Source organism: Tachypleus tridentatus, chromosome 6, assembly GCF_004210375.1.
Source record: "Tachypleus tridentatus isolate NWPU-2018 chromosome 6, ASM421037v1, whole genome shotgun sequence".
NCBI classification, from domain to species: Eukaryota; Metazoa; Arthropoda; class Merostomata; order Xiphosura; family Limulidae; genus Tachypleus; species Tachypleus tridentatus.
The window spans coordinates 158049988-158062081 of NC_134830.1; the positions used below are offsets into that span (position 1 = coordinate 158049988).

At 34.9% G+C, this 12094-nt stretch overlaps 1 protein-coding gene and 1 long non-coding RNA gene across 25 annotated transcripts in view; one reads left to right on the forward strand and one right to left on the reverse strand.

Moving 5' to 3' along the window:
- The window catches only part of LOC143254234 (uncharacterized), a 58843-nt gene extending 49563 nt beyond the window's left edge, over positions 1-9280 (reverse strand). The window contains exons 1-3 of one of the 2 annotated variants that reach the window (XR_013030112.1): positions 9111-9280; positions 8407-8555; positions 2370-2452 (exon numbers count right to left, since the gene is read on the reverse strand). This is a non-coding gene — a long non-coding RNA (uncharacterized LOC143254234). The remainder of the gene's footprint in view (positions 1-2369; positions 2453-8406; positions 8556-9110) is intronic. The other variant, XR_013030113.1, reaches the window with a different exon arrangement.
- The window catches only part of LOC143254232 (uncharacterized), a 142727-nt gene that overhangs the window by 54590 nt on the left and 76043 nt on the right, over positions 1-12094 (forward strand). For 4 of the 23 annotated variants that reach the window (XM_076509046.1, XM_076509054.1, XM_076509062.1 and 1 more), the window contains exon 1: positions 9805-10191. The exons of 15 other annotated variants lie outside the window; for them this stretch is intronic. The gene's annotated coding sequence lies outside the window, so the exon portion shown is untranslated. Of the gene's footprint in view, positions 1-9801; positions 10192-12094 lie in introns of those variants that run through there. 4 more of the 23 variants (XM_076509057.1, XM_076509065.1, XM_076509053.1 and 1 more) reach the window with 3 other exon arrangements.

Sequence of the window (12094 nt, forward strand, 5' to 3'; positions counted from 1 at the left end):
TTGGCTGGTTGTCAACCAGTCATAGTGTAAACTATCAACATGTGAATATACTATGGTGCAGTTCATTTTCACACTAAAAGAGGGGACATTCCCTTAGCATTTGCTTTTTATACTCTCTTTCCTCACCGTTTCCATGATTTTTTCTAATACATTTAATAAAGATAACTTTAAAAAGAGAATGTATATATATATTTAATTATGTGCAAACTCGTAATTTATTTCATACTAGCTGGAGTACTCGTCCCCTGGACAGAAGTTATGTAAGTTCATCATTAACGAAAGGTTATCTTAAGACATGCAGAGTTGCTTCCGTTATATGTAATTGTACAAAATGCCCATAAAAACTGCAAAACACAAAATATGAAACCGCAACTTTGCATGTACCTCCGCAAGGATACAAATAAATTTTCATGCCAAGTTTATGTTACAAAACGCCCATAATTGTGCAAAATGCAAAACAGAAAGTTTTTTATGTATCTTCCTGTGGTTCCAATAAACCTTCATAGCAAATTTGGTGAAGAACCATCAACGGGAGGCGAAGTAATGGTAAAAAAAGCAAAACTAAAAATATGTATATGTATCTCCTCATGGACCCAATGAATCTCTATGCCATATTTGGTGAAGATTCATTTACAGGAGGTGAGGTACTACAAAAAACAAACAAACCAAAATGCAAAACCGCAAAAGGCAAAATTGGAAATTTGTATGTACATTTGCACGGACCTAAGGAACCTCCATACCAATTTGAGTGAAAATCCATCCACAACCTGCGATGTAGTTACATGGACATGTTTTTGTTTGTTTTGTTTTTTTTTAATTTCGCTCAAAGCTACTCGAGGGCTATGTGTGCTAGCCGTCCCTAATTTAGCAGTGTAAGACTAGAAGGAAGGCAGCTAGTCATTACCACCCACCGCCAACTCTTGGGCTACTCTTGTACCAACGAATAGTGGGATTGACCGTAACATTATAACGCCTCCACGGCTGAAAGGGCGAGCATGTTTGGCGCGACGGGGATGCGAACCCGCGACCCTCAGATTACGAGTCGCACGCCTCAACACACTTGGCCTGGCGGGCCAACATGGACATACAATAGCCAGTACTGTGATATATATATATATAGTGCTGTATCTGATTCCCTCTCCCTAAGAAGTCGTATTAAAACACATACTATTTTTTGTTCATCACTAATTTAAATTCACCTCATTTTTATCTTCTACCCAAAGGAAAATTTCGCTACTATTAGAATGTCGTTTTTTTTGTTTTGTTTTTTAATTTCGCGCAAAGCTACTCGAGGGATATCTGCGCTAGACGTCCCTAATTTAGCAGTGTAAGACTAGAGGGAAGGCAGCTAGTCATCACCACCCACCGCCAACGTTTGGGCTACTCTTGTACCAACGAATAGTGGGATTGACCGTCACATTATAACGCCCCCACGGCTGGGAGGGCGAGCATGTTTGTCGCGACCGGGATTGGAACCCGCGATCCTCGGATTACGAGTCGAATGCCTTAACACGCTTGGCTATGCCGGGCCAGAATGTCGTTCATACCATGTTGACGAAAATCCAGTTCCAATTATTTTATTCCGTAGTCAAATAAAGTTCGTAAATGATTTTGTCTCATCTTTAAAAAGTCCACTTTTTATAGCTTTAAAGATAAAATTTACATTCCCCCCATTTTGTAATTTTGGGAACAAATAACTAGGTTTGGTCGCAGTTTATAACGTCTGTGAAGTTAAGAGCTAGTTACAACTTCAGGCTAACCAATCTCTTATGTGAGAAAAATCCGATGAACAAAGAACACATGAACAAAAATCGTAACATTTATTAAATTATGTAGGAAACGGATACCGTTAATAATATTAGGGTTCAGCAGGTTATGGTGAAAGATGATCATTGTTTGGGAGATGTAAAAACAACAGTGAGAGGGAAAAATAGGAGTTATTAATGTAGTAACAGTAAGGGAATATGTTTTGTTTAGTATGTGCGCAAGAAACGTGCCATCAATAATTTGTATATTCTCCTGAAAGAAGGGTAGTTGGAAAGTGTTTATTAAGAGACAGATTAACAGTTTGATCCCTTACGTAAACTAAGCCCATTCTTACTCGCCCGCCTTTGTAATTTGTATTTACTATTTTATCAGTGATTAATTAATTATTAATATAAATATTAATATATATTTGCTCATAAACACTTAACATCTTGATGTCGTTAGCTGTTGGTTGGGTACTTAGCTTGTCTATCGTTAATCAATATCAGATGCAGTGGATTCGATGCATTGTATGTTGTTAAGGTGAAATCGAGGCTAGTAATGGCAGTGGGCGGTACGAACCACCGTTAAACTGACATGTAACGTAACCAGTGTGCGCTTACCTTTATTAGGCCTGCTCTTGGAACTCGTACAATAGTCGAATTGCAGATGCTTGCTCAGTCACACAGATGGCGCCATGAGTCACCTAAATACAGTACATAGAGAATGTCATGAAAACGTCGTTTCACTTCGACAAGAGCATGACCGCAGTTACTAAACGAAATGTAACATTTTGAATACAGATCTGGTGTTTATTAACATTAAAATATCGTGATTTACGTTTAAGTAAGATTATTCAAAAATTGTGTGTGTGTTTTTCCTGTAACAAAACCACATCGGGCTATTCAAAAATTAAGATTTTTTTCTTGAGTTCACACAGATCTATGAAGGAAATAGTCCCCTTGCCGCTTATATTGTTTATCAGATACAAATTTCAGGAAATACTAGTAGCTTTTTCCTTTTTCTGCTCTAGTATACTATATATATATATATATATATGTATAACTTGAATAAAGTGTAGATCGACTCTGGTATCGTTGTTTTATGCATATATATTCCTTGGGTGTAGAAAAACAAAAAAAAACGAATATATTTTGTTATTATACAATTGTGAATTTAAAATATACCAAATAGATATTTTGATTATTAATTATTTCACTGAAAAGTTTACATAAAGGACACAAAGATAGGAGACAAGCTTTGAGGCTGTTTAGCGCTCCCCAGTGGCACAACGGTATTTCAACAGACTTATAACGCTAGAAACCTGGCTTCAATACTTGTGGTGGACAGAGCACAGACAGCCTATTTTGTGGCTCTGCTTAACTAGAAAACAAAGCACAAGCTAGATACGTTTATCTTATTACTTTTATTTGTTAACAGAAACACGAACTATAAATTACGTTTTTCTCTCATCACACGATAACAAATACAAATGATATGATAACTTCCGCTATTCGACACCAGTGGTTAGGGCGCTCGACTCTAAATCTGCGGCATCGTGTTCCTTTCACCGAATATGCTCGCTCTTTCAACCGTGGGGACGTTTTACTGTAACGGTCAATCCCACTATTCGATGGCAAAAGAATGGGCGGTGTTCACTGGATACCTCCTCTCTAGTTTTACACTGCTAAATTATGGACGACTAGCGCAGACAGCCGTCGTATATCCTTGCGTTAAATTCGAAACAAATTAACCCATCACCTGATATAATGACACCAGTTTAATGTTTGTATGTTTTTAACACCGTACTGTGTATTCGTACTTGAAACAATTTATAAATTATTGTATTATATTATACGCAATCTCCCTAACATTGATTTCCACTAAACGCTAATTTTATCACGACCCCTTACAGGAGATCAAGTACTTTACTTAAAACTTAGTTTATCTTTCTGTAGCATGTGAAATTACAGATAATTTGGTTAATCAGAGATAACTGTAACACTAATTTGTTGCAATTCCATCTACTATGATTTATCTTTGTAACACAAAGATGATAACCTATTATATCGAACTCTCATCTGTTGTTGTGTCCCTCTTTCGAACAGACAGTGAAAGTGATCATCTGACTTTATGTTGCATCCTCATTTACGGTCATTTTTCTTTGTGATGAGCATCTGCTCATCACAACTTTATAAATTTTCCATCCACAACCATTCATCTTCATAATATAGGGACGATCAGAACCTCATCAACATCCCATCGACGACCATTCATCTCTATAACATACAGACAGTCAGATCCAAATCAACATTCCATCCATAACTATTCTTCTTTATAAATAACAGACGATTAGAACCTCATCAACATTCCATCCACAACCATTCATCTTTATAAATAACAGACGATCAGAACTTTATCAATATTTCACCCACAATCATTCATCTTTATAATATACAGACAATCAGCACCTCATCAACATTCCATCCACGACCGTTCATCTTTATAGCATATAGACGATCAGAACCTCATCAACATTCCATCCACAACCATTCATCTTTATAGCATATAGACGATCAGAACCTCATCAACATTCCATCCACAACCGTTCATCTTTATAGCATATAGACGATCAGAACTTCATCAACATTCCATCCACAACCGTTCATCTTTATAGCATATAGACGATCAGAAGCTCATCAACATTCCATCCACAACCGTTCATCTTTATAGCATATAGACGATCAGAACTTCATCAACATTCCATCCACAACCGTTCATCTTTATAGCATATAGACGATCAGAACCTCATCAACATTCCATCCACAACCGTTCATCTTTATAGCATATAGACGATCAGAACCTCATCAACATTCCATCCACAACCGTTCATCTTTATAGCATATAGACGATCAGAACCTCATCAACATTCCATCCACAACCGTTCATCTTTATAGCATATAGACGATCAGAACCTCATCAACATTCCATCCACAACCGTTCATCTTTATAGCATATAGACGATCAGAACCTCATCAACATTCCATCCACAACCGTTCATCTTTATAGCATATAGACGATCAGAACCTCATCAACATTCCATCCACAACCGTTCATCTTTATAGCATATAGACGATCAGAACCTCATCAACATTCCATCCACGACCGTTCATCTTTATAGCATATAGACGATCAGAACCTCATCAACATTCCATCCACAACCGTTCATCTTTATAGCATATAGACGATCAGAACCTCATCAACATTCCATTCACAACCGTTCATCTTTATAGCATATAGACGATCAGAACCTTATCAACTTTCCATCTATGATCATTCATCTTAATAACATGACTTGTGAGTTGGATGTCTTGTAGTTTGTCTTTTGACGTATATGTTGTGGCTTGGATGTCTTGTAGTTTGTCTTTTGAAGTTTTGTGTGTCTTGTAACTTGGATGTTTTGTAGTTTGTCTTTTGACATTATGTGTCTTGTAACTTGGATGTTTTGTAGTTTGTCTTTTGACGTGTATCTTGTGGCTTGGATGTCTTGTAGTTTGTCTTTTGACGTGTATCTTGTGGCTTGGATGTCTTGTAGTTTGTCTTTTGAAGTCGTGTGTGTCTTGTAACTTGGATGTTTTGTAGTTCATCTTTTAAAGTTTTGTGTGTCTTGTGATTTGGATGTTTTGTAGTTCATCTTTTGTTGAAGTTATGTGTATCTCAAGAGTACATTTATTTAGAAACGCTGATGAAACTGTTAAAATTATTTCGTTGTTTGTGTACAGCAATTAAAAAGTGATCTGAACAAACACCTCAGATTGATTTTGGAGACAGATATTTATTTATACCTCTACCTCTGATCTTCCAGGTATGTAAAGAACAACCAACGAGCAAATTTAGTCGCCCCCCACATTTTTATTAACTCTTGTGACATTAAAAGATCGAATATTTAGATAAAGAACCTGGCATGTCTAGGTAGTTAGGGGGCGCTCGACTCGCAATCTGCGGATTCGAATCCCCGTTCCACCAAACATGCTCGCCCTTTTAACCGTGGGGTGTTACAAAGTGATAGTGAGTCCCGCTATTTGTGGCAGTGGATAATGCTGACCAGCAATTTTCTCTCTAGTCTATAACTGTTAAATTAAGGACTGCTAGCGCAGATAGCCCTCGTGTAGCTTTACGCGAAATTAGAAAGAAATCAAACCAAAACCAATTTAAAATATCCATGAAAGCGTAAATAAATCACAAGGGCACTGTTCACAACGGATAAAATATTTTACAAACTTTCCTCGTCTACAGCTCCATATTTTCGCGAACACTATCGCAACATGATGACGTCAGTAGTTTTGCCCTTCACAAACACGCCCTCCGTGAACTTCAGATCAAATTTAAAATCAAAACCCACCAATACAACGATTAATATTAAATTGTAGTCAGTGGTGGATTTAAGGTTGTGTGGGCCCAGAGACTAATAATTTTTGTGGGCATGTAATTCTACATAGAATAAAATTATCAATGGGCCTTGGGGCTGAGCTCCCTCTAGCTCCTACCTAAATACGCCACTGATTATTGTCACATTTCCTATTGTTACGTGGGAGGCCTTTGTATTCTTCCCTGGTTGGACAGAGGTAAGTCTTTGGATTTACATTGCTAAAATCAGGGTGTCGATTCCATTCGGTTAGAATAGCAGATAGCCCACTGTGACTTTGATATACGAAAACACACACCTTCCTTTGTATTATTTGATAAAAATAATACACAAATCCATTTCACTTAGTGACAAGAAAAATATTTTCTTCTGGTGCTTCGACTACAACTTTTATATTTAGCTTAAACTAACTTTCATTGATAGGCCTAAGATCACAGTTAGACGCTAACACGATAATTTCACTTATCATTTAATTTTCGCACGTTATAAAACGTACAGTGTTTTTCATGTTATTCCATCCAAGCAGAAATTTGGTATTCGTAAAACTGATTAACAAATCCATAACTTATTAATAAATAATAAACTTTGCTAACTCAGTATTGAATCATTGTGTTTTAAGGCTCACTCATCAGTCCTCCATCTTCCTTAACCTTTTTCGCGTTTTATATTTATTCAAACCGTTTCCTAAACTTTCATAATTCTCACTAATCAAAGTTTTCAGCATACGACGAAAAAAAGATACAAAAGTGAAAGATAATAGAGAAAAAAAAAGCATAGCCTACAAATGACCTGTTTAAAAACTGAAGGAAACCGAAACAGAATTATATAAAACAAACACGTAAGTCCTCAAAACATTATATGTATCACATTAGCGTGTTCTGTTTTCCCACACAAACAATACGATTGCATATTGTTCTAATTCAAATTTCATCTCGTAGTCTAGGTGAATGATAGAGATGAGATACTTATCAGCTATATGTTAATTCTATGCCTTATTCAGTTCTATAAACGATAGAGAGAAACACGTACGCTGGTCCAGAAAAACAACAGTCGTGCTATCTTTGAATATAATACAAACTAATATCCAGGAAACACGAATATGTAATATGGAGAAGATACTGGTTACCAGCCACGAAACACCTGTGTTAAGTTTTGAAGATCCTATTGGCAAGCAGCCAGAAATCACATATGGTAATTTGTCTGACCCTACTGACAAAGAGCCAGAAAAAAAACATGGTAATTTGTCTTACCTTAATGGCAAATAACCATAAAATACACATGGTAATTTGTCTGACCCTACTGGTAAATAGCCAGAAAATACACATGGTAAGTTGTCTGAACTTACTAACAGATAGCTAGAAAATACACATGGTAATTTGAGTGACTCTACTGAAAAATAACCAGAAAATACACATCGTAAGTTGTCTAAACTTACTGACGAATAACCAGAAAATACACTTGGTAAGTTGTCTGAACTTACTGACAAATAACCATAAAATACACATGGTAATTTGTCTGATCTTACTGACAAATATTCAGAAAATTCACTTAGTAAGTTGTCTGAACTTATTGATGAATAACCAGAAAATACACATGGGGAGTTGTCTGAACTTATTGACAAATAACCAGAAAATACACATGATAATTTGTCTGACCCTACTGACAAATATCCAGAAAATACACATGGTAAGTTGTCTGAACTTACTAACAAATAGCCAGAAAATACACATCGTAATTTGACTAACTCTACTAACAAATAACCAGAAAATACACATGGTGATTTTGGTGATCCTACTGACTAATAGCCAGAAAATACAAATGGTAAGTTGTCTAAACTTACTGACGAATAACCAGAAAATACACATGGTAAGTTGCCTGACCATACTGAAAAATAGCCAGAAAATACACATGGTAAGTTATCTGACCCTAGTGACAAATAGCCAGAAAATATACATGTTAAGTTGTCCGAACTTACTGACAAATAACCATAAAATATATATGGTAATTTGACTGACTCAACTGACAAATAAGCAGAAAATACGCACGCTGGTTTTGGTGATCCTACTGACTAATAGCCAGAAAACACTTGATATAACCTTTAGTCTTTGACTGCAAAGACACAACAAGGTCAAAGCCTAACCTTGCTTAATGAAATATACGAGGTTATCCTTTGACCTCGAATTATTCCATTGACGTGATACGTGTAACACAATTTCTATAAATGTTTTACATACATCTGTAACAGTCTTCGCCCGTCTCAGTAAAACCTGCTCGATTTTTCTGCAGTCAAAGAAAGAGCTTGAGAGTTCTGAACGACATTTTTACTGACATCTATGTGTGTTAGTACCTCGAAAATCAGTTATTTGGTTCAGTGGATCAAAGTCTGAAAAGGACAAATTTTGACACAAGTTAGATGCAAAATAAATAAAAATAAGTTATGTTTACTGAAAGTACTGATAACACTTATATATGTTTATTAAAAGTCAACCCAAATTACAAAAATATAAAATAAATGATTAATATTTATAACATCTCTTTAGTTCTTTTACGTAGATTATCTATATTATTATTTTAAAAAATGAATAAATGAAAACAGATGCCCCAAATATCAGTTAATTCTTACAACACAGCAAGAAAAAGACATATAAACGTATGAAAAATATGATTTATCGTATTTTTCAATAATTAAAATGAAATACAGATACAGGAACTCGAGACGATAAAGGTATATTATCACAGAATTCAAGAAATAACTTTCAAATAAATAAATCAGCAGCGTTGTTCAAAACAGAAAATGATTAATTCACGTTTAATCCATTACAAAGACTGCTTTACTCTGAGATAAAAAACAACAAAAAATGACCATCAACTATGAAATATACCGACACTGTAGAAACAAGAGCCTGCAGTGGCAATGCTATTTAGATAAATCATATACCTCAAAAAACCTTGATTTTCAACGTTGATTCGAAATAGTCTTTTTTTTTTCCAGATTTGGATTATTAAAACTGGTTAGTAAGATTTTTACCCATATTAATTTCAAATACATAAACCGCTGATTGTTTCTAAACTATTACTGATTGTGAAATACTGTGAGACCAAGAAGACAAAAACACTCTCTTGATAATTAAACCTTATCAGCGTATACTCGGTATTTTGGCACATTCGTATATACCTCTACGTTAACAAGTTTGTTCACGTAATTGGAAGGATATTTTATTGGCTCTTCTATTGTCTAATTTTTAAAAAATCAAATTAAGTATATACAACGATAATAATGAAAAAATATATTAGTGGGTTATATTTTTGATTTAGTTTCATCTTTTTTTATGGCTAATAAACTTTTAATTACTTTTATCTTTTATGTGGAAACGTTGTAGACGTAATTTGTATTGAACTGCAGAAAAAGGAAACTTCGTTTGCGAAGTAAACTGCTTGAAGCACAAACACGCGTTATACCTATTACCCCTCGAAGCCAGTTGGGACAGGCCCAAGTTTATCCAATCAGGATACGATCTTTTTCCATATCCAGGGTATTTGCCCAACCAATTTATTTAGTTTTTATGAATAGTCCACGCCTTTCTTTCATATCATTGGGCCGTTTGGACATTCGTGTTCTTGCGTCGTTGGCAAGTTTCTTTAACAATGGTGTTGTGAGCATGCTAACGTTCGCCATGACCCCCTACCTTCTTGGCGTTTAGGTTTACTCGCTAAACAAGAAGCCCCGCCCCTAACAATCTGAAATTTCGTAATCACCCGGCCACCCATGAGTTTGGCCAATCAGCGCTCACTAACTTGACGCCAGTTTGGGCGGAGGGCACATGAACCCACGGGCGCTGTCGTTGCCAAGTCTGAAATTTCACCAGGGCCTGGTATAGGCTACACAGCTGTCAGTGAATAGCCTATCCTCAGTTGTTAAAGTTGGTTGTTTCCTGCCATTGGAAATATTATATATCTTCAGAAATTCCAGTCGGTGAAAATTTATAGGTTATAAAGATAGCCGATATAAACCGTTAACGGTAAGTAAAATATTCCTCAAAGTTTCTTTTTTAAATAAGTTTTCAGTAGATAGGCAACATCCAAGTACATACAAATTACCTTTATTTTACGAGGCCAAGAGCCATCTATCCAACGGTGAGAGAGTTGAGGGACCATTTCATCAAACCAACTGGGGTCGACGCAAAAATTAAACCTACGTGGTCGTTAACTAGTACTAGTAAAACAGGCTCACGACTGTTAGTGTAGCGGAAACAACTGTTCTGTGCGACTACATATAGACACGTTAATTAATGTCTTACATTCGTAACATATTTTTAAGTGTATTTTATAAAATAATAAGGCAGGCCTATATAGTAGTGATAATATTAAGGCGGGAGTTACTTAAATTATTGCAAAAAATAATAATAAATTGAATTCCAGATTTTTTTAGGTTACAGTGTTACACTGAAGTTTTATTACGTCAACATTTTAACATGAAAATAAATAAAAGCTGTAAACGTTGGACGGTCGTAAAAACAGTTCCAAGTTTAATAGACTTCAGCTTGTATTAGATACGATACCAACCTTATTTATCTTTTGTCGGAAACCGGGTTTTGTTACCCGTGGTGGGCAGAGAGAGCATAGATAGCCCTTTGTGTAGCTTTGTGCTCAACTACAAAAAGCAACAGCCTCTGCCTTATCCGTTATTATTATCTATATGGACTTTGAATGTTTAACAACAGAATTCAGTTTCTATACTTATATTGCAAATTAAATCATAAATTCAAGTTATGTAAAAACAAAAAGTTACAAAGGTATGTGTGGGGAAGAAAAAGGATAGTGAAATAATCTGTATTTCATCATTTTTTTTATACAAACAGCTCAGTGCGAGAAATAATATATTCAGTGTTAAACGTCATTGATAACATAAACGGGGGAGTGTCGTTTTGCAATATTTCAGTACCTTTAAAAAAAAAGCGTACAGTTCTGTTTATATAGGTCAAAGGTGAAAAGAATAAAGACTTGAATGTGAAGTACAGTCCTTTATTTTATACTTATATTGTAAACTTTTCATATCCTCAGCTTGACCGGAAATACTTGTCTAACAGCATTAAAAAAAATTACAATGATTTCTGTTTATGGTAAATATCTTGATATAGCATATATGAGGTCTATGTTACAAGCGTGCGTATACGTTTAGCGACAGATGCTTTGTTTGGTTTGTTTTAACAAGTCTGGTCTTAGTAGCTTAAAATAACAGTTATCAAATAATTATCTGTACCTGGAGAGGGCTGAAAGAACAGAAAGAAACACAACCAATTAGTCAAATGAAAATTAATGTCGAAAGTGTTGTAACCTTTCATCACAAATTGCTTTTGTTTGTCGCAGCTAAAAAGAAACGTATCTAAGTTTTTTGTATTCGTTATTAACACTAGATTTATTTTACAGTTACTATAGACGTTTATGGTATAAAATAATTGAAAGTACTTTAATAGTGGCAGTAATTAATCAGTAGAACACATACATTAATGCTGATTTTAATGTAATATCACAATCCTTTCTTAATAATATAAGCACTCAAGTATTAAAACGGTCTAATTGTTTAATCAATATCCTTCTAATTATTCATATTTTAATTTCTTAGTTATAATCATATATTTAGTATCATTATAATGAATAATTTATTTTCAATTAGTCCTAAGTACTGTTGACTCTTATATCGTTACTGTTTAAAATATAATTAAGATAAACATTGATAACAAATAGGTAGTGAAGTTTTAATTAGATTTCCAGTGACATCAGTGAACAAAATAGTAGAATTCACGTAAAAACTGTGTATTTAAAATTACAAATTATAAAGTTTTACGCTGATTTATCCAGTTCGTCCTTGGGAATTTTTGTTTTGTTGTTAAAGATATTTTATGTTTAATTTAACTACAGAAG